General features: G+C 41.3%; 1 protein-coding gene across 7 annotated transcripts in view; it reads left to right on the forward strand.

The window, feature by feature from the left end:
* WDR33 (WD repeat domain 33) overlaps positions 3,857 to 22,504 on the forward strand; it is a 119,219-nt gene continuing 100,571 nt past the window's right edge. For 5 of the 7 annotated variants that reach the window (XR_002339188.1, XM_021075460.1, XM_021075458.1 and 2 more), the window contains exon 1: positions 4,068 to 4,236. The gene's annotated coding sequence lies outside the window, so the exon portion shown is untranslated. Of the gene's footprint in view, positions 4,237 to 22,504 lie in introns of all 7 variants that reach the window. The other 2 variants (XM_021075457.1, XM_021075459.1) reach the window with 2 other exon arrangements.

Below are 22,504 nucleotides of genomic sequence, written 5' to 3' on the forward strand. Positions count from 1 at the left end.
ATTTTGGAGTGTTACTCCTAGGGGAATAGTTTTTGACCACTGAAGTTTCCGTGGCCAGGGATCGAACCATGCCACAGCAACGACTCAAGCTGCTACAGTGTCAGATCCTTAACCCACTGTGCCACAAGATAATGCTCTAGGGAACCATTTTTTTTTAAATTAAAAAAAAAGTACAACTGATATGCTAATAGAGAGAAAAAAATGGAATAACCTAAGTGCTTGATTAAAACCAAAGAGGCAGAGTTCCTGTCGTGGAACAGTGGCAACGAATCCCACTAGGAACCATGAGGTTGGGGGTTTGATCCCTGGCCTCCCTCAGTGGGTTAAGGATCCAGCGTTGCTGTGAGCTGTGGTGTGGGTCACAGAGGAGGCTTGGATCTAGTGTTGCAGTGGTGCTGGTGTAGGCTGGCAGCTATAGCTCTGATTGGACCTCTAGCCTGGGAACCTCCATATGCGGCTAGTGCGGCCCTAAAGAAAAAGAAAGAAAAGAAAGAAAAACCAGGAGGCAAAAGTAATTTATTTATTTTTATTTATTTATTTTTGGTTTTTTTTTAGGGCCTCACCTGCAGCATATGGAAGTGCCCAGGCTAGGGGTTGAATCACAGCTGCAGCTGTCTTCCTAAACCACAGCCACAGCAACGCAGGATCTGAGCCTCGTCTTCGACCTACACCACAGCTCACGGCAATGTGGATCTTTAACCCATTGAGCAAGGCCGGGGTCAAACCCCCATCCTCATGGATCCTGGTCGGGTTTGTTAACCACTTAGCCACGACAGGAACTTCGAAAAATAATTTAAAAGAGGAATTTCTGATGTGGTGCAATGGATCGGTGACATCTTGGGAGCACTGAGATGAAGGTTTGGTCCCCAGCTGGGCACAGTGGGTTAAAGATGTGGGTGGCGTTGCCACAGCTGCAGCTTAGGTCAAGACTGCGATTCAGATCTGATGGCTGTCCCAGGAACTCTTTATGCAGCAGGGCGGCCAAAAATGGGAAAAAAAATTAAGAGTGGGAAGATGAAAGACAGAACAAGGGCAAAGAATGTAAAACAGTTGCAAATATGGTATGTATTAATCCAACTATCTCAATAATCACTTTAAATATGAATGGTCTAAATACATCAATTATCAGATAAAGACCATCAGAATGGATTACGAACATTGCCTATTGTAGTCTAGAGACCCTTAAACTTTACTGAGCTCCATGGCTATCACTTTTTCAAAAAGTCCTGAGGCACAGCCCAAATGGGAATTTGGAGCAGGCATTCATGATTCAAAGTTAGTTTTCTGACAGGTCCTTCCTTCTCTAGCTAGGAGTAAGTGCAAATGACGCTCTGATCAGGAACCAGTCCTTACACTTGGAAGATATTGTAGAATCTGAAGTTCCCGTCATGGCGCAGTGGTTAACGAATCCGACTAGGAACCATGAGGTTGCGGGTTCAGTCCCTGCCCTTGCTCAGTGGGTTGATGATCCGGCGTTGCCGTGAGCTGTGGTGTAGGTCATAGACGCGCCTCGGATCCCTCGTTGCTGTGGCTCTGGCATAGGCCGGTGGCTGTAGCTCTGATTGGACCCCTAGCCTGGGAACCTCCATATGCCGCGGGAGCGGCCCAAGAAACAGCAAAAAGACAAAAAAAAAAAAAAAAAAGATATTGTAGAATCTGCTGCTAATAAAGTTGCCCAATAAAATTCCCTGGACACTGGCTAAAATTTTTTTGATGAAAAGATAACCTTGAGCAGGTCTGACGCAGCTCGGATCTGGCATTGCTGTGGCTGTGGTGTAGGCCAGCAGCTATAGCTCCGATTGGACCCCTAGCCTGGGAACCTCCATATGCCATGGGTGTGGCCCTAAAAAGCAAAACAAAACAAAACAAAACAAAACATATTACAGTTCTTCCTATTCATGTTCCACTAAAATTAGATAATTAGTATTTCTGGTGTCATCATAAAAACTTTGTATTGAAACTTTGTAATGTCCAGGTAATATTATATGGTATGCATGTGCCATTATTTAGCCATTATCTGCTATCAGACATTTAAATTGCTTTTTTTTTTTTTTTTTTGCTTTTTTTGGTTTGTTTGTTTTTTTAGGGCCTCACCCTCGACATATGGAGGTTCCCAGGCTAGGGGTCTTATCAGAGCTGTAGCCACCGGCCTACACCACAGCCATAGCAACATCAGATCCGAGCTGCAACTTCCACCTATAGGACAGCTCAGGGCAACGCTATCAATATTTCAATGAAAATTTTGTACATACATTTTTTTAACTTTATTTTTTTTTTTAGGGCGACATATGTGGCACCATGGAAGTTCCTGGGCTAGGAGTCAATTGGAGCTGCAGCTCCAGCCTATGCCATAGGTCCAGCAATGTCAGATTCAAGCTGAGTCTAAGACCCTGGTGCAGCTTGGGACAACACCAGATCCTTAACCCACTGAGCGAGGCCAGGGATCAAACCTGCATCCTTATGGAAACTAGTTGGGTTCTTAACCTCTTGAGCCACAATGGGAATTCCCTTTTTGCACACTTCTGAGAATATCCTTAGGATAGATTTTTAGAAGAGGAATTAGAATGAAAAGTAATACATTTTTTTAAGATTCTTGATTCATGTTGACTTAAATTTTTTATCCTAAAATTAGAAGGCAACTTGTTTGTTTTAGTTGTATTCTTAACTTTCTATAAATGGGATCATCCAGTGTCTTCTTTTGTGCCTGACAGAAGGAAATTTATGATATTCATCAAGTTTGTTGCATTTATCAGTAGTTACAGACAAACCTTTTTTGTTTTTTTGTTTTTGTTTTTTCTGCTTTTAAGGGCTGCACCCACGGCATATGGAAGTTACCAGGCTGGGGGGCAAATCGGAGCTACAGCTGCAGGCCTATGTCACAGTCACAGCAAGGTGGGATTGGAGCTGCATCTGGGATCTACACCATAGCTCAGGGCAACACTGGATCCTTAACCCACACAGCGAGGCCAGGGATGGAATCAGCATCCTCAGGGATACTGGTCAGATTCCTTTCTGCTGAGCCACAACAGGAACTCCCAGACATACCTTCTTTTATTGTGCTTCACTGCTATTGCCTTTAAAAAAAAAAAAAAAAAACTAAGTGAAAGTTTGTGGCAACCCTGCGTTGTCAGATAAAGGATTTTTTTTTTTTTTTAGCAATAAAGCCTTCTAAAAGTAAGGTGTGTACTTGTTTTAACTTAGTGCTATTGCACACTTAAAGACTACAGTATAGTGCAAATATAACATATGCGCTAGATACCAAAAAATTTGTGATTCACTTTATTTAAATATTAGCTTTATTACAGTTGTGGGGAATAGAACACGCAGTATGTCTGAGATATGTCTGAATTTCCTGTTGCTACATAGTAGCTCACTGCATGACCACATCATAACTTGTTTACACAACTGCTGATGGGCGTTTGAGTTACCAGTGATTATTACAAACAACAACAACAACAACAACAAAAAACTGCTTTAAACATTGCTGTGCATGCCTTTGGTGAACGTATGCACTCAGCCCTCTTGGAATGGGACTACCGAGTCTCAGAGTGGGGGGATGCTAAACTTTAGGAGCGACTGTGTAAAGTTTTCCAAAGTGGTTGCACCTCAGGGCTCAATTTTTATAACCTGGTCTCAACTCTCAGTGAGGAAACGAGATAACCTAGAGGTATCTAAAGTACGAAAACTGTATGCTTGACTCAACTCCGAGCCTTCATTTAAATTCTCAAAATATTCTCAGGCAGGTGCTCTGATTTCACGGATGAATAAACGGGACTGCAGCACCACCCCGAATAAATTTCCTATTCAAATTTTGGAAACCGGGGTATTTTTGAAAGCATCAAGGTTAGCTCACAATGTGAAGAAAACAGGCGAGACCACCCGCTCCTCTTTCCTCCTCGTTCCAGACAGCGCCGATCTCCACTGAGCTGGAACAAAGGAGTTGTTCAGTGAAGCCACGTGGTTTGCAACAAGGTCCCGCCTCTCACCTGCACACATGCGCAGTTTGAACTCTAAAGAGCCCGTCGGCCCAGACGCGCGTGACGTAGTAGCGTATGCCGATGCGTGATGACGCATAGGCGTGCGCTCGGTGGTTCATAGGGGAAGATGGCGGCTGCTCTTTTGGAGGAGTGGGATTGAGACGGGCGGAGGGGGGAGGCCAGGAAGGAGAGACGTTCCCGGCTGTGAAGACCGACATTTCGCTCGCCAGTCATTGGGAGCTCTGCTCAGCCCCGGAGGGTGAGTCTGGCGGCGGCACGGGACCGGTCGCCTGCAGCAGGCGGCGGCACTCTCCGCCATTTTCCATCTCGGCCGTTGCGTGCTTTGGGGGCCTAGAGGGGCGCTTGGGAACAGGTTGGAAGAGCAGAGAGGATCTCTGTCTGGGGCTTTTTGTGGCGGTTTCAGCACTTAGGGGGGAGGGCTTGGAAGCTTGCGGCAGACCGGGAAAGGAGGGCATGGTAGGACTAAAACTCTGACTGGGGACAAGTGACGACTAGAAGACGTAGGTAGTAGTAAGGTTATGGATAAAGCTGTGAAGTTTGGAGGTGGAAGCGCGTTAAACTGAAATTTGGGGCGGGAGTGGAAGGGGTTGGGCCGAGAGTTGAATGAGTGTGGCTTTGAGTGGTTGGTTGAAGGGGTCACGGGAAGTTAGTTAATGAGAAACCTGTAAAACGGCGGAAGGTTTAGTCTCGTAATTATTATGGCTTGAAATCGGCAATTTTCACAGATATAAATCTAAAGCTTGACAGGCATAAAACCCCTGTTCCTCCTTTGGAACAGTTACATTCCTACTTTGTTTGGTTTAGATCATGTTCTCTGAAAATTCTTTAATAACTCCCTGCGCATCTCCAATTTTAAGTTGCCTTTTGGCAACTAGATTTTTAGGTTCTTAGAAAGCGTTCTTTTTTTTAAGGAAAGAAAAAAAAAGTTGGTACTTTGTTGTAAATCCCTGTGGTTGGTAGCTCTTCCGCAGAAAGGAGAAGGAGGCTGGTCGATAGGAATTCCCGTAATTGGATCTGTTTAAATCAAATCAGAAAAGCACAGGTTTTTGATAGAAAAGTCTCTCAAGAATGTTTTAAAGTAATTTCTTAGCAAATGATAGTAGGCTGTTGGAAACTTCGGGAGACATCAGAATTTGAAAAAAAAGATTTATGAGAAATACCTCGGGAGCAATGAGTTGACTTTTAAAGTACACTATGGAGATAGAGTATTACCTGTATCTCCACGCAGTGTTTTTTTTTTTTTGTTTGTTTGTTTGTTTTTGCCTGTGAACGTGATGCAGTGGTACATCTGTTTAATTCTGGCAAAACTTTTAGAGACTGTTAGTTTAAAGGAGTCATGTTAATTGTTCTCCTGATGTCTTTTTTCTTTTCCTAATAATAACTGCGTTTGACACCCATCTTTTATTGCACTTTTTAATTGATCTTCTTGCCTACAAGAAGGTTAAATATTTTATCGATTCCAGTTTGCTCTGAGGCTTGGAGTTTCATATTTATCTCTTTTTTTCTTGAAGTTTATGGGAAGAATTTGGTTAGAAAGTTGGCCTTACAATGCTTTAGGAAAAAAAAAATGAAGCCTTATCTATGAAGTTGGCATTGTTTGGTTGGTGGAAAATAGTAAAGGACAGATTTTTGCCATCACAGTTTTGTCTTGAGCTAAGGCTTTAGTTATACTTTTGGTAACCACTTAAGGTGCTTATTCAGAGTCCTTTGCTAAGTAACAAGCCTCTATACTTTCCCGTTACTTCCCAATACAACATGTTGATTATTGCCGAATTTCCAACGGTTTCATATTTCAGAATAAGAAAGTAAGGTAAAATAAAGCTTTATAACTATAACAGTATATTGACAAAGATAATAGTGAAAGGTTTTCACCAAGAATGTATTTATGTAATCCATTTGAGGCTGCTTAGGGGGAAAAAAAAACAACTTTTAGATAAGGTAGTATTAAATAGAGCCTGCAAATTAGAAGTTTTCATTATCAAAGTATATTTATTTAAATGCCATAAACTTAACAGCTTGTTTAAGCATTCCAGATTTGTTGTTTAAGACTCCAGATTGTCCTAGTTTTCTGCCAAACATTATTCCATGATTTTGTGTTGAAACTTTTGCTTGTTAGAGTTAATTCTTTTTCTTTTGGAATAGTGAACGTTTCTCTGAGACTCGTAAGTATATATAGTATTGGAAAATCTTACAGACATTACTCTCATCCTTTCTGGTTCTTGAACATTTTAATATTTTCTGGTAGACTGACTGACTTTATCATGTGTGTATTGTACCTTATATTCATAAATTTGAATGCTTTTACATTCCCAGAGCTGGATACAATTGGAAAGGGGAAGGGTTCTAGCAGTAGAAGACCTACCTAGGTTTGAATACCAGGCTTACCACTAACTAGCTTTTTCATAGTTGGTCAGTTACAGTCTGAACTTCAGTTTCCTTATTTATAAAAATATTAATTATGATATTTATCTCAAAGGTGAAAGGAAGTGTCTACTACATAATTCAGTAAATTTTGACATTTTTCTTTCTGTGACTTGAATTTAATTGAAGTCATTTTCTTTTTAAAAATTGAAGTATGATTGGAGTTCCCACCCTGGCGCAGTGGAAACGCATCTGACTAGGAACCATGAGGTTTCGGGTTTGATCCCTGGCCTCGATCAGTGGGTTAAGGATCCAGTGTTGTGGTGAGCTGTGGTGTAGGTTGCAGATGTGGCTCGGCTCCTGCGATGTTGTGGCTGTGGTGTAGGCTGGCAGCTGTAGCTCCGATTAGACCCCTAGCCTGGGAACTTCCATATGCTGAGGGTGCGGCCCAGAAAAGACAAATAAATAAATAAAACATTGAGGTATAATTGACATAACATTTTAACTAGTTTCAGCTGTTCAACATAGTGATTTGGTATTAGCGTGTATTGCAAAGTGATCACCCCAGTAAGTGCATCATCATACATCTACAAAGTTTTTTTCCTGTGATGAGAACTTTTTAAGATCCAATCACTTAGAAACTTTTAAATATGCAAGATAGTGTTATTAACTGTAGTCACCATGCTGTTTGTTACATCCCCTTAACTGACTTCTTTTAGAATTGAAAGTTTGTACCTTTTGAGCCCCTGTATCCATTTCACCCATTCCTCTCTTTCTCATTTTCACTTAAAAAATTAACTCAGGAGTTCCTTTCGTGGCTCAGTGGTTAACGAATCCGACTAGAAACTATGAGGTTGCAGGTTCGATCCCTGGCCTTGCTCAGTGGGTTAAGGATCTGGCATTGCTGTGAGCTGTGGTGTAGGTTGCAGATGTGACTCAGATCCTGTGTTGCTGTGGCTCTGGCGTAGGCTGGTGGCTACAGCTCCGATTCAGCCCCTAGCCTGGGAACTTCCATATGCCGCGGGAGCGGCCCAAAGAAATAGCAAAAAGACAAAAAAAAAAAAAAAAAAAAAGCTGTTTTTGTTGAAAACTTACTGATAATCTCATTACTCTGGTAAACTATTCCTTTCCCTGTGTTATTAAAGAATTTTGTGTAAATTTCTACTTAATGTGTTTTGGTTGGAGTAGTATCTTCACTACTTTGTCAGCTCTTTGAGGACATATGGTACAGTACCTTTTTTTTTTTTTTTTTGTATTCATAAAACCTAGGCGTTATAAAAGTTGGGGACTGAATGAATTTTCTATGAAAATGCTCCTCATGACTACTGGGATCCGTATTTCACACAGACCTTTTTTTTTAATTAAAAATTTTAAAATTAATTTATTTTTTTTATTATACACGGTTTATTTCTGCTCCTTGGGCCTTACTTGTGGCCTCTTTGCCTGTATCCCTCCTTTTAGATTATGTATATCCTGTCCACTCCTCAAATCCAGCTAAAATCTCATCCCATTAATGAGGTCATCCCATTAATGAGGTCCTCGGTGACTTTTTATTTATTTACAATTGTCTTTCCAGTTAGCCTCAGGTCTATATGACTGTCTTGTGTTACTTTGTGTCCTGTAGTATCTGCTACTGTGCGCTGATGGTTTTGGGCAGATCCTTGGGTGGGTTGACAAATGCACAGCTGTGCTATAAGACCAGGTTTGTTATAGGCACCTGCTCTTTTATTATTCTCCTTAGTAAGATACTTTTCAGGATCAGTTTCCCTTTTTCTGTATGTGATAGTCTGGTAACTTTTTCTATCTTTATATGTTAGGAAAAAGTGAAAAAACATCCAGAAAAGTTGAAAGAATAACACAGTGAACACCTGTTACCTTTCATTTAGATTTATCCATTATTAACATTTAACCGTTTTGCTTTTAGTCCTCAGTGTACTTCTCACGTCAACAACCAAATGAAATTAAATGCAGATATGCTCTTTGTCCCCTAAATACCTCAGGATGGATGTCTTTAAAATAATGCCATTTTCTCTACACTTTATGTATTTTTATTGCAAACTAGGCTCCAGCTAAGACCATATAAAAACACAGTGCCATTACGATGCATAAGACAGTATTAAATCTCTGGCATGGTCATGCCTGTAGCATGTGGAAGCTCATGGGACAGGGATCAAGCTGCAGTCAAAGTGGTGACCCAAGCCATCACAGTGACAATGTCAGATCCTTAACCCACTGTGCCACAAGAGAACTTGTGGCATGGACTTTTTAAAGAATGTTCTGAATGGGGATTTTCTCATTGAATGCTTAACATGTCATTTAACTTGTTTCTCTATTTTAAAAAATTTCCTATCAATTGGAAGTTATATCTAGAGAGGCTTGATTAAATTTGGGTCATATATTTTTGGCAAAAATACTTCGTAGGTGGTGATGTGTAATTTATATTGTGTTACATAAGGAAGGACAAAATTCCTGGTTTACTGTTTCTAGTCGTGATCCATCAGTAAGGGTGTGGGGATTACCAGCCAGATGTTAGTTTGCCCCATTCTTCTTCTTCTTTTTTTGTCTTTTTGCCATTTCTTAGCCGCTCCCTCGGCATATGGAGGTTCCCAAGCTAGGGGTCCAATCGGAGCTGTAGCCACCGGCCTACGCCAGAGCCACAGCAATGCGGGATCCGAGCTGCGTCTGCAACCTACACCACAGCTCATGGCAACGCCGGATCATTAACCCACTGAGCAAGGGTAGGGATCGAACCTGCAACCTCATGGTTCCTAGTTGGATTCGTTAACCACTGCGCCACCACGGGAACTCCTGTTTACATTTATTAACTGCTTTCTATAAAAAAGGGAGTTCCTGTTGGGACTCAGTGGAAACGAATCTGACTAGCATTCCGGAGGACCCAGGTTTGATCCCTGGCCTCACTCAGTGGGTTAAGGATCTGGCGTTCGCATGAGCTATGGTGTAGGTCGCAGACACGGCTCAGATCCCGAGTTGCTGGGGTATAGGCTGGCAGCTACAGCTCCAATTTGACCCCTAGCCTGGGAACCTCCATATGCTGCGGGTGTAGCCCTAAAAAGGCAAAAAAAAAAAAAAAAAAAAAAAAGCTCCCCCCTCCATAGTTTCAACTTTGAAATTTTGAAATAAATATGTACTTACAGAAGAGTTGGAATAGTAGTACAAAGAACTCTCATATACTTTTTTTTTTTGCTTTTTATGGCTACACCCACAGCATATGGAGGTTCCCCCAGGCTAGGGGTCAAATCGGAGCTATAACTGCTGGCCTCCGCCACAGTAATGGAGGATCTGAGCGCATCTGCGACCTACACCACAGCTCACAGCAATGCCAGATCCTTAACCCACTGAGCGAGGCCAGGGATGAAACCCTCATCCTCATGGTTCCTAGTCGGATTCGTTTCCATTGTGCTACAATGGGAACTCCCTCATATACTTGTTTAATCCCTGTTCACTCTGGTTAACTTTTTGTTACATTTGTTCTAGCCCTCCTTTTCTTCATCCCTTCCTTTTTCCCTATCCCATGTATTTCTTCTGAATCATCTGGTGTCATTCACAGGATACCATGCATCTTTCCCCTAAGAACACCATTTTCTTAAATACTCAAAATATTAGCAAATTCTGCACAATTAACATTGCTAAGGAGTTCCTGTCATGGCACAGTGGGAATGAATCCGACTAGGAGCCACGAGGTTTCGGGTTCAAAACCATGAGGTTTTGGCATTGCCGTGGCTGTGGTATAGGCTGGCAGCTACAGCTCTGATTTGACCCCTAGCCTGGGAATCTCCATATGCCATGGGTGCGGCCCTAAAAAGCAAAAACAAACAAACAAAAAACAAAAATAAAATTGCTAAAATATCTCATTCACATTTCATATTCAGATTTCTCCACTTGTCTCAATAACATCCCTTATGGAGTTTTTCCCCCCAGTAATTTAGGATCCAATCTATAATTGAACATCATATTTGTCATGTCTCTTTAGTCTTTAATGAGGACCAGCTCTATGCCCATTTTTTCTCTAATGACTTTTTTTTAATATAAGAATATAGGCTGTTGGGGAGTTCCCTTCATGGCTCATTGATTAATGAACCCAACTAGGATCCATGAGAATGCAGGGTCGATCCCTGGCCTCAATCAATGGGTTAAGGATCTGGCATTGCCATGAGCTGTGGTGTAGGTCACAGATGTGGCTTGGATCCTGCATGGCTGTGGTTGTGGCTGTGGCATAGGCCAGCAGCTATAGCTCCAATTCGACCCCTAGCCTAGGACATCCATATGCTGTGAGTACAGCACTAAAAAAGCAACAACAACAACAAAAAGAGTATAGGCTGTTAGTTTTGTTTTCTCTTAGTTTTGGGAGTATTACTAATACTTTTTTTTGGTATATTAAGTACGGGGATTTTTAATTACTTTTTTTTTTGTGTTTTTTAATGGCTGCACCCTAGGAGCATATGGAAGTTCCCAGGCCAGGGATCGAATCCAGGCTGCAGCCAAGACCTGAGCTGCAGCTGAGACCTGTGCCACAGCTGTTGCACTGCCATATCTTTTAACCCACTGCATGAGGTTGAGGATCGAGCGCATGCCTCTGCAGTGATCTAAGCCACTGTAGTTGGATTCTTAACCTTCTGTGCCACAGTGGAAAGTCCTGTTGTTTTTGTTTTTGATGCTTAAGTTGTCCCAAATTTGGTCAATTTGAGCCCCTCTTTGAGTTGGCGTCCTTTTTGACTGAACCTGATTAATCTTTGAAAGCTTTCTTGGTTTTTAGAGTTCCCATTGTGGCACAGTGGAAACGAGTCCCAGGAGGGGAACTCCTAAAGGGATTTTTCACATGTTTGTCTTCTTTCTCCCCCTTCTTTTTTTTTTTTTTTTTTTTCTTTTGTAAAGTTTTATTGAAGTTTAGTTGATTTACACTGTGATAATTTCTTCTGTACAACAAAATGATTCAATTATACACTTACACATGTCCATTCTTTGTCAGATTATTTTCCCACATAGACCATCACAGAATATTGGGTAGAGTAAGTCCTACTTTCTTTTGATAGAAATTGGTATTTATAAATTAGGATTTGGGTGCTAGGTCATATATGCAGTGTTATAGGGTATCTTTTCCTCTGGGCTCCTTTCAGTGGACAGAGCTAGGTAACATGTTTTCAAAAATCATTTGTTTATATTGGTATTTAATATAATTTACCTACTTGTTTTTGGCCATGCCTGCACTTTGCGGAAGTTCCCAGGCCAGGGATTTTTTTTTCAGCTGTGCCTGTGGCATGTGGAACTTCCTGGGCCAGGGATCAACCCTCCATCACAGCAGTGACCCAGGCTGCTGCAGTAACAATGCCAGATCCTTAACTCACTGTGCCAAAAGTCAACACCTATATTGGTATTTTATTTTATATATTTTTTGCTTTTTAGGGCCGGACTCGGCATATGGACATTATTGGGCTAGGGGTTGAATTGGAGCTACAGCTGCCAACCGATACCATAGCCACAGAAACGTCAGATCTGAGCTGCATCTGCAACCTACACCACAGGTCATGGCAATGCCAGATCCATAACCCACTGAGCAAGGCCAGGGATTGAACCCACAACCTCATGGCTCCTAGTCGGATTCATTTCCGTTGCGCCACGACAGGAACTCCAAGTTTGAGTTTTTGTTCGTTTTTAGGGTGTGCTTTTTTCTTCATCTCATTTTTAATATGTTAAATATTTACATGGCTTAAAATTTAATACATATTGAAAGAGTGCTTAAATTTTGCTTCTGTCTCTAAGCTCTGCGCTCCCATCCTCACTCATCCAGTGTGGTGTGTGTGTAGGGTTGTATTCTTATTTTCTTATGTAAGTTGCATAGTATAAAAAAACTTGCGAACAACTTTATTTTTTTAATTGTAAAAAAATTATTTTAACCTTTTTTTTTTTTTTTTTTATCTTTTTGCTATTTCTTGGGCTGCTCCCTTGGCATATGGAGGTTCCCAAGCTAGGGGTCCAATCGGAGCTGCAGCCACCGGCCTATGCCAGAGCCACAGCAACGCGGGATCCGAGCCGCGTCTGCAACCTACACCACAGCTCACAGCAACGCCGGATCGTTAACCCACTGAGCAAGGGCAGGGACCGAACCCACAACCTCATGGTTCCTAGTTGGATTCGTTAACCACTGCGCCACAATGGGAACTCCTATTTTAACCATTTTTAAGTCTACAGTTCAATAGTTTTAAGTACAATATTCACATTGGCTATGGATATGAGAACTTTTTTTCATCTTGAAGAAGTAAAACTCTATATCCATTGAACATTTCTCCCTTTCCTCTCAGCCCTGGCAATCATCCTTCTACTTTTATGTTTCTATGAGTTTGACTACTTTAGATACATCCTATGATTAAAATAGCCCAGTATTTGTCTTTTTTGTGACTGGCTTATTTCACTTAGCATAATGTCCTCAAGGTTCATCCATGTTGTAGCATGTGACAGAATTTCCTTCTTTTTTTTTTAGGGCTGCACTTACAGCATATGGCATATGGAGGATCTCAGGCTAGGGGTCAATCGGAGCTACAGGTGCCGACCTATACCACAGCCACAGCAACTCAGGATCAGAGCCACGTCTGCCACTTATACCACAGCTCATGGCAATGCTGGATCCCCAGCTGACTGAGCGAGGCCAGGGATTGAACCCGAAACCTCATGGTTACTAGTCAGATTTGTTTTTGCTGCTCCACAATGGGAAATCCCAGAATTTCCTTCCTTTTATAGCTGAATAATATTTCATTATATGTGTGTGTGTATATATAAAACACATTTTGTTTATCCATTCATCTGTGGATGGATATTTGTATTGCTTCCACCTCTTGACTTTTGTGAATAGTGCTGTTATGAACATGAATGTGCAAATCTCTCTTCAGGACGCTGCTTTCAATTCTTTTTTTTTTTTTTTTTTTGGTCGTTTTAGGGCTGCACCTGCAGCATATGGGGGTTCCCAGGCGAGGGGTTGAATTGGAGCCTCAACTGCCAGCCTATGCTACAGCCACAGCAGCATCAGGTCCAGGCCACGTCTTCGACTTGCACCACAGCTCACGGCAACGCCGGATCCTTAACCCACTGAGCAAGGCCAGGGATCAAACCCGCAACCTCATGGTTCCTAGTCGGATTCGTTAACCACTGTGCCATGACGGGAACTCCACCCCCTCAATTCTTAAAAAAATTACCATGACCATGGCATGTGGAAGTTCCCAGGCCAGGGATTGAATCTGAGCAATCACTGGATCCTTTACTTGCTGAGCCACCAGGGAACTCCTCAGTTCTTTCTGATATGTACTCAGAAGTGGGATTGTTGGATCAAAATGGTAGTTCTGTTTTTTGAGAACTTTCCACCCTGTTTTCCATGGTGGTTTGCACCACTTTACAGTCCTATTTTTTTTTTTCGGCCATGCCCATAACATGCTTGGGTCAGGGATTGAACCTGAGCCACAGCAGTGACAGCAGTGGATCCTTACTGTATCCTTAACCTGCTGAGCCACCAGGGAACTCCCTACAGTCCTACTAACAGTACAAAAGGGTTCCAACTTCTCCATATCCTCACCAACACTTATTTCCTTTTTTTTCCATCTTTTAGTATGTACACCATTCTGCAAGTTGCCCTTTCACAGTGTTGATTGTGTCCTTTGCTGCACACATTTTTAAGATTGATGTAGCTCGCATATATGTGTGGACCCTTTGTTTTTTCCTAACATTGTATTCAAGAAATCATTCTGTATCAATTCAGAGATTCCCTCCCTGCACCCTCCCCCAACCATGTGATTTATAATAAAAATTTGTGTTGGTTTTTGTCTGGTTCCTGACATAGAAGTCCTAAAACCCGTGGATTTCCTAAGTGATTAGCAGGAAAAGGTTTCTTGGTGTCTTTTTTTTTTTTTAATTGGCCATACCTTCCCATGTGGAGGTTCCCAGGTTAGGTGTTGTATTGGGTCTGCAGCTGCCAGCCTACACCACAGATCCAAGCCACGTCTGACCTACACCATGGCTTATGGCTACGCTGGATCCTTTAACCCACTGAACAGGTCCATGGATGGAACCCACATCCTCATGGATACTAGTTGGGTTCTTAACCCGCAGAGCCATGATGGGAACTCCAAAGGTGTCTTTGTATTCACAGCACAACCCTTTAAATTACACCTGAGTTTATGTTAATGAGATGACTTTTGGAAAGCTCCTGGGGATGGAGACTGGTTGCTGGGGAAACCAAACCAAGATTTGAGGGTTGAATTTTTCAGTCCCACCCTCTTGGTCTTTAGGAGAGGATTGAGGCTGGAGGTTGAATCAGTTGCCAATGATTTAGTAAGTCATGCCCAGGCATGAAGCCTCCATAAAAACCTGAAAGGACAAGGTTCAGAGAGCTTCTGGGTTGGTGATGCATAGAGATTTGAGGAGAATGTTGGGCTCTGAGAACAAAGACACTCTGAGCCCCTTCCTCTATGCTTTGCGTTGTACATCTTTTATACCTGGACATTCCTGACATACTGTTTTATAATAAATCAGTAATTTAGGAAGTAAAATGTTTGGGTTGTTTTAACCTTTTGGTTACTGTGAATAATGCTGCTGTGAACATTTGTGTACAGGTTTTTTTTTTTTTGTGGACATGGTTTTTTAGTTTTTTTGGAGATATACCAGGAGTGGAATTGCTAGGTGTTAGGTAATTCTGTGTTTACGATGTAGGGAAGTTCTGAATTGTTTTCCTAAGAGCTTGCACTATTTTACACTCCCACTAGCTATGTGTGAGGGTTCTAGTTTTTCCACGTATGAACTAATTCTTGTTATTGTCCTCTTTTTGATTGTAGTCACCTTAGTGAATGTGAAGTGTTGTCTCATTGTGGTTTTGATATGCAGTTTCCTAATGATGCTAAGCATCTTTTCCTGTGTTTATTGTCTGTTTGTATACCTTTAGAGAAAGAGCTCTTCGGACACTTAGTTAATAAATTGGGTTGTCGGAGTTCCCTGGTGGATCAGCAGGTTAAGGATCTGGCTTTGTTACTGCTGTGTCCTGGGTTTGGTCCCTGGCTCAGGAACTTCTGCATGATGCACGTGCAACCAAAAAAAAAAAAAAAAAAAAAAAAAATGCATTGTCTTTCCTGCAAACTCCCACCCCCCTTCCATGGCATATGGAAGTTCCTGGGCCAGGTCTCAAATCCAAGCCGGGGCTGCCACCTACACTACATCTGTAGCAATGCTGGATCTTGGTGGGCGATTGAACCGGTACCTCCACAGAGACAAGCTGGTTCATTAACCCACTGCACCACAGTGGGAACTCCCTGAGTTGTCTTTTTATTGTTGAGTTATAAGGGTTCTTTATATATTCTAAATGCTAGTTCCTTATCAGGTAGTGATTTGCTGAAATTTGCTCTCATTCTAGGTTTTTTCACTTTCTTTGAGTGTTTTGTGTGTGTGTGTGTGTGTGTGTCTTTAGGGCGGCACCCTCAGCATATGGAACTTTCCAGACTAGGAGTTGAATTAGAGCTGTAGCTGCTGGCCTGTGCCACAGCCAGTGCAACCTTATCTGTGACCTGTACCACAGCTCAGGGCAATGCTGGATCCTTTTTTTCTAGGGCCGCTTCCCATGGCATATGGAGGTTCCCAGGCTAGGGGTCTAATCAGAGCTGTAGGTGCCAGACTGCGCCAGAGCCACAGCAACATGGGATCCGAGCCACATCTGTGACCCATACCACAGCTCACGGCAATGCCGGATCCCCAACCCACTGAGCAAGGGCAGGGACCGAACCTGCCACCTCATGGTTCCCAGTCGGCTTCCTTAACCGCTTAGTCACGATGGAAACTCCCCCTGTATGATTTTGAAATTTTAGAATTATTTTACTTCTAGAGATCAGATCTAGATCCTTAAGGAAACAGGATTGAGGAGATTAAATTTATTTATTGTCACAGAGTTAGTGGAAGAATCCAGGACACCTGAATATCAGTTAGTGTTTGTTCTTTTCTCTATCTTTACAGAAAAAAAAAAAAGAAAACAAACAGTCCCCCAGGGAATTTCCCTCATGTCTCTGAAGTAACAAGCCTGACTAGGATCCATGAGGACTTGAGTTCCATCCCATGCCTCACTCAGTGGATTAAAGAATCTGGCATTGCCGTGAGCTATGGTGTAGGTTGCAGATGTGGCTCGGATCTGGTGTTAACCGTGGTTGTGGTGTAGGCTGGTGGCTACAGCTCTCATTCAACTCCTAGCCTGGGAACTTCCTTTTTTTTGCCTTTTAGGGCCTTCTCTCTGGCATATTGAAGAGGTTCATTCAATACACCTGGTTGGGTTCATTAACCACTGAGCCACGAAGGGAACTCCCTAGCTTGGGAACTTCCATATGTCATGGCTATGACCCTTAAAAAAAACCCCAAAAAACAACCCTGAACATTTTCATAGTGTAGCTTGTTCATTATCTCTGGGAGAGAGCTAAAATTATAACAATTAAGTGGCCAGAAAAGTCTAAAACAGGAAACTTCTTTCATCAGGAACTGAATGGTCCTGAAATTGTTATATCTAGCTTTTTTTCAAAATTGATTACCAACTAGCAGGAGTTTCCATCGTGGCTCAGTGGTAATGAACCTAACTAGTATCCATGTGGATGTGGGTTCAATCCCTGGCCTTGTTCAGTGGGTTAAAGGATCCGGTGTTGCCATGGGCTGTGGTGTAGGTCACAGACCTGGCTCGGATCCCACAGCATTGCTGTGGCTGTGGTGAGCCTGCAGCTGCAGCTCGCATTTGACCTCTAGCCTGGAAGCTTCCATATGCCAATGGGTGCAGCCTTAAAAAGCAAAAAGAAAAAAGAAAAAATTGATTACCAACTAGGACTTTGGTGTATTTCTGTTTTAGTACCCTAATTATTTTCAGCCTTTAAATCTGCCAGATAGGAGTTCCCAGCATGGCTCAGTGGAAAGGAATCTGACTAGCATCCATTGGGACGCAGGTTCGATCCCTGGCCTCACTCAGTGGCTTAGGGATCTGGCGTTGCTATGAGCTGTGGTATAGGTTGCAGACATGACTCAGATTCCGAGTTGCTGTGGCTGAGGTGTAGGCCAGCAGCTACAGCTCTGATTCGACCCCTAGCCTAGGAACCTCCATATGTCCCAGGTGTGGCCCTAAAAAAGACCAAAAAAAAGAAAAAAAACCTGCCAGATAATCATGGTAGACTGTTTCTCGGTAGATTTTACCCACACAAACCACATCCCGAGTGTGGAGATAGATGCCTTCCTCATATGGTTCAGGTACTCAAACTAGTTGATATTATTAAGGAGTTTTTTTCACCCATATTTTTTACTCACACTGCTCATCTCCGACTAAGTTTTATACAACAGTTTTGTGCTCAGAGTAGTTATTTCTATTTCAGTGCCTGTGTTCATAACACCAATTAATAGCATTACTTTTGTAAGTTTTCATTCATTCATTCATTCATTGATTTATATACTTTGTCCTTGTGTTACAAAAAAAAAAAAAAGTAAAAGGTACAAGAGTGTGTACAGTGATGTGATCTCCTCCATGTGGTTATCCTCCAGTCCTCTTTCATCTGTCCAAAATGGACAGTTACCAGTTTGGTGTGAATTCTTCAAGAGATATTTTGGGTTTTATATAGCAACTGTATTTACTACAGATGTGTATGTGTTCCATTTTTGTTGATTTTCAGATCATGTGTATGTCCCATATTTGTTGCTTTTCACATCATGGTAGTAGTCTATACACTGTTTTGTACTTTTTTTCACTAAACAGTTTATTTTGGAGGTCTTAAATAGATCTACCTCCTTTATAATAGTTGCATAATGTACATTGTACGGGCAGCTCATGATTAACTTAATAGACATGGGTGGTTTCCAGTCTTTTGTTATTAAAAGCAGTGCTCCATTGAATAACCTTATACGTTTGTTCCTGTGCTTGTGTGAGCACATATGTAGGGACAAATTCATGGAATTGGAATTGCTTGGTCAAGGTATTTGCAGTATCTCTGTGTATGGATGTTTTTCTCACACCAAACCACTGCTTGTGTTATAGTTTTTGCTTTCTTGAGTGATGTTGCTTTCTCAGGAAGTGATGAGTCATTCTTAGGCATGCGAAAAAAAGTGGGAGGTTAAAGTCACTAATTTGTCCCTTTTTGATAATTTTCATATGATAAGTGTTCTGGGATGATTCATAATTACCTACAATAGTGGTTTCTATACTTCTTGGACCCATAGGAATTTGGTAAAAGTTGTAGACTTCTTCCCAGAGAATATGTAAATCTTCATATTAAAATTCTAAATGTAACTGTGAGGTGTGGAGGGTCATCGAAATCCTTTCGCCTATTTATGTATCCATATACCACACTTAAGGAGTCCTGCTTTACTTGATACATATTAACTCTTCTGCTAGGTTGGCATAATGGGCATTTCAGAATCTAGCTTCAGTATATGAACTTAGGTTTCCAGCCTCCCTGTCTGCTGCTCCCTTTCCCTCTAAGTCCTTGAACCATTTAAAAAAACTGGAGTATATCTAAAATTAAAACAGTGTGTCTCAAATCAGAAAACAAAAAGCTCAGTATTTGTCTACTTTGTTTCCTCTTTCCTCTGCCTGGAATTGCCCCTCTTTCCCTTCTTCACTTGGTGAATCCTTTCTTTTATCATTCTATAAGTTAGTTTACTTGAAACTTTTCAGTTTTACATCTGTGCTCCCCTACTCGTTCTTGTTTCTTCCCATAGCATTCCCTGTCATAGCAAAATATTAATGTACATGGACAGGAAGATTTAGTGTTGTCAAGATGTCAGTTCTTCCCAGCTTGATCTGTAGATTCAACGTGATCCCAGTCAAAATCCCAGCAAGTTGTTTTGTGGATATTGATAAACAAAGCTCTTATTTTTCGAATAAGTATCATCATCGTCTAGTAAATGAATGGTTACTGGAGTACAGAATGTTTATACAGTTCTAAGGTATTACCCTATGGTATTAAACATTTTATTTTTTTATTTTTTTTTATATTTATACAGTTCTAAGGTACTACCCTATGGTATTAAACATTTTATTTTATTTATTTATTTATTTATTTATCTTTTTAGGGCCGAATCTGCAGCATACAGAGGTTCCCAGGCTAGGGGTCTGATTGGAGCTGTAGCTGCCAGCCTACACCACAGCAATGCCAGATCAGAGCCACATCTGCGCCCTCTACACCACAGCTCACGGCAATGCCGGATCCTTAACCCACTGAGTGAGGCTAGGGATTGAACCCGAAACCTCATGGTTCCTAGTCTGATTTCGTTTCTGCTGTGCCACGACGGGAACTCAGTGAACATTTTAGATGCACAGAAAAGTTGAAGAAAAAGGTTAATACCGTATACTTGCCTCCTAAATTCAACATTTCTTACAGTTCTGTTGTATTTTCTTGCTAGTGCTGAGACAATAGACATTTATCGTCTTATATAGAGGTTAGGTGCCTGAGATCAAGGTGTGAGCAAGGCCATGTTCCCTCTGAAGGTGCTAGGATCTGTTCCAGACCTCTAGTTTCTGGTAGTTCTTTGGCTTGTGCCAGCATAACTCCAAATGTCCCCTTTTTATAAAGACACCAGTTATATTGTATTGCTGGCCCACCTTACTCCAGTGTAATTTCATCTTAACTAGTGACATCTGCAATGTTCCTATTTCCTAATAAGTTATGGGGGGAGGTTTTAGGACTTCACCATATGAATTTTTGAGGGGGTGTAATTCAACCAGTAACAGTTTGTTTCCTTATACATACTTACATACATCCTTTTTAACCATTTGAGAGTAGAGATACAATGACAAGACACTTCAGCATGCAGTGTCTCATCTAAGAAAATTAGCCATAATTGCCTAATATTATGTAGTATCTGGTCCACATTTAAACCGTTTTTAATAGCTGATTTACCCCCCCACCCCCAAACCAGAATCTAATTAAGGTTCATATGTTCCATTTAGTTGTTTCCTTGGTCTTGTTTAATGGGAGCAGTTTTCTTGCTTTTTTATTTTTCATACATGTATATTTTTTTAAACACTTACAGAACTATCTCAGTTGCAGATTATGTCTCTATGCTCTACAAACCCAGTTAGGATGAGTTGAAATCATCATTTATTTTCTCTCTCCAGGTGTTTTAATACAGAAGGCATATCTCTTAATAGACAGTTAAGAGGTCTGTTATATCACCTGTCTTTGTTATACTTTTCTGTATGTTTAGGGGTTGTCCTTTCACCTCAAAATGTTTATTTTATATGCTACGGTATTTTAAATTAGACTTGGAAACAAACCCTTTTAATTTGGTTAAAATTCTCTTAGCTCATTACCTGTGATACTGAAACACAAAAATTGTTCTGTGAGCAAATATTATATTTGCTAGACCTCTCCACTGTATAGTTAACATTTTTTCTTTCATAATTAATGATTATCTTGGAGGAGATACTTTTTTGGGGGGCTTTTCTAGGGCCGCACCTGTGGCATATGGAGGTTCCCAGGCTAGGGATCTAATTGGAGCTGTTGCTACCAGCCTATATCACAGCCACTGCAACGTGGAATCCAAGCCGTGTCTGCAACCTACAACATAGCTCATGGCAACGCCGGATCCTTAACCCACTTAGTGAGGCCAGGGATCGAACCTGCAACTTCATGGTCCCTAGTTGGATTCGTTCACCACTGAGCCACAATGGAAACTCCAGGAGATACTTTGAAACTGTGTAAATATACAGTTCTCAAACTTTCATCATCCATTGGTGGAGCTTGTCTGTAGCAAGTATTACTGGATGTTTCAATAATGATTTTTCTGTTAGCATGTATTTTTACGTATATCTCTTACAGTTTTCATGTGTGCCAGGCTGAGTGAAAGACAATAGAATATAGAGATTAAAAACATTCAGTACTTGCTTACAAGGAATTTGTAGTTCAGAAAGAAAGACATAGGTTTTTTTTTTTTTTTTTTTTTTTAACCAGTGTGATAATACACTTTTCCATGATTATTCATAATATACTTTGGAAGTGCAAAGACTGCTGGATAAATTGAGAGTAATAAATAAGCATAAACTTATAGGTAATTGAGAACATTGGTATAGGAATATACCAACAAAGGTTGTGAGAGTATTTGTCAAATCTAGAGGCTTTTGAATAGCTTTTTTTCTTTTTTTTTTTTGATTGCACCTGGCATGAGGAAGTTCCTGGGCCAGGGATCAAACCCAAGCACAGTAGCAATCTGCGCCACAGCAGCGACAATGCCAAATTCCCAACTGCTAGACCACTAGGGAATTCGACAGTTCTTTTAAAGAAATTTTGATTTTTTTCACAATCTGACTTTTCCACTTCCCACCAAAACTGAATCAAGAAGAAATAGATAATCTGAACAGACCGGACTTTCAGTGTGGCTTGCAGCATCACTACTCTCTGTTGCTTCTGTAGTGGCTGTGGCTTGACCCCTGGCTTGGGAACTTACATATGCTGCAGGTGTGGCCACTTGTTTAAAAAAAAATTTGAACAGACCAATCACTAGCAGTGAAATGTAATAATAAAAGCTCTCTGCAAACAAAAGTCCAGGACCAGATGGCTTCACTAGGGAATTCTATCAAACATACAACGAAGAGTTTATACTGATCCTTCCCTAACTTTTTCAAAAAATTTAAAAGGAGGGAACATCCAAAGTCCATTCTATAAGGTCACCATCACCCTGATACCAAAACCAGACAAAGACAATACTGGAAATAAAAATCACAGGCCAATATCTTTGATGAATATAGACACAGAAATTCTTAGCAAAATATTAGCAAACTGAATCCAACAACACATAAAAAAGATCATACAGGAGTTCCCGTCGTGGCGCAGTGGTTAATGAATCCGACTAGGAACCATGAGGTTGCGGGTTCGGTCCCTGCCCTTGCTCAGTGGGTTAACGATCCGGCATTGCCGTGAGCTGTGGTGTAGGTTGCAGACGCGGCTCGGATCCCATGTTGCTGTGGCTCTGGCGTAGGCCGGTGACTACAGCTCCGATTCAACCCCTAGCCTGGGAACCTCCATATGCCGCGGGAGCGGCCCAAGAAATAGCAACAACAACAACCAAAAGACAAAAAAAAAAAAAAAAAAAAAAAAAAAAAAAAAAAAAGATCATACACCACTATCTTAACCCACTGTGCC

This window comes from Sus scrofa, chromosome 15 (genome assembly GCF_000003025.6).
Source record: "Sus scrofa isolate TJ Tabasco breed Duroc chromosome 15, Sscrofa11.1, whole genome shotgun sequence".
NCBI lineage: Eukaryota > Metazoa > Chordata > Mammalia > Artiodactyla > Suidae > Sus > Sus scrofa.